This window comes from Corylus avellana, chromosome ca6 (genome assembly GCF_901000735.1).
Source record: "Corylus avellana chromosome ca6, CavTom2PMs-1.0".
Classification (NCBI taxonomy): Eukaryota; Viridiplantae; Streptophyta; class Magnoliopsida; order Fagales; family Betulaceae; genus Corylus; species Corylus avellana.
The window spans coordinates 2,514,701-2,516,035 of NC_081546.1; positions in this window are offsets into that span (position 1 = coordinate 2,514,701).

Here is a 1,335-nt window from a genome sequence, read left to right on the forward strand (position 1 = left end):
CAGTTCCATAGCCTCCCTGACCAAGGACTCTACTCTTGTCGTAGTTGTTGGTGGCATTTTCAAGCTCTTTTGCACTAAAGATTTTATCTGTCTTGACCGACCCTCTATGACTCGAGAGTTTTTGTTGTAACATTAATCCACCATTTTGTTTGAAGAATCTTTCTTTGAGCTTGAGAAGCTTTCTTCTTTTCAGTACCCAAGATATCCAAGAACCTCCCACAACTAGTGCTAAGAGGCCTATGCAGATACCTACATATGTTCAAACATGCATTTAGATCGGTGGAAACGAAATACGTCACATGTACTCTATGAAAATGATTTATATGTCACATGTATATATTCGATGAAAATGACTCGATTTAAATTTGTTTAAGAGAATATCTAGTGAAGCCACAAAAGCATATATCTAGTAAATATCTAGCACTGGAGCTGCTCCATGCTTTATTAAATCATAAAAACCACGTTCTCTCTCCTCTCACGTTCTTCTTCGAGTTCGTTCAAGAAAATTCCCCTTCTCCTTTGGTTCTCACTGCCTTCTTCGTGCCGGAGCTGTTTGGAGTCGTTTGGTGCCGGAGCATTGTTCGTCGGCAGTTGGGCCGTTTGGTTTTGAAACTCTTCGAAGCCGCCTTCTTGGTCTTTACAGCAATCAAAAACTCCGACCCGAGATATGCTTGGTTCGCCTTCGGCGTCCTCTTTTCTTTGTGCTTAATTGGATGAGTCCACAACATCGTTTAGCTGAAGAGACATAGGCTTAGCTAGAGGCCAAGTATTCGGACCGGGACCCGAAGTCTCTGGGGTCGATCCGGGCTACTTGACCTCCGAGATCAATGAGAAATTGCTGTGAGTACTCTTAAGTACAAGTGTTGGCTTTCTTTCGATCTTTTCTTTTATTGTTCTTCATTTCTTCCCGCATCAATGAAGGAAAAGCCTTTATTAAATAAAACTGACGATTGCCATTAAGTGTTCTAGAAAATTTTGAAGGGCAAAAGAATCGATGGATTATTTTGGAGATCATCATTTTGTTATCGATGAGTTGAATATTAACAAGAGGGAAAAAAAAAAAAAAATCGATCAGGAGCCTAAGACACCTACTAAGATCAGTGAATAATATATTTAATTATTTAATTAATATTTTAACATTTCTTTTCAAACCCTCCTCACTTAACTTGATGCTCTCCGGTTCAAATAACCTAGAAAAAATCATGTGCCCTAACTTATAAGTTCAAACACTTATTTAATAAGTAAAAGTTAAGATGTAATTATTTAATTAAAATATAAGATAAATAATAAAGACAAAGTTTGAACTAAAAACTTTACTCCAATATCAAGTTAAAT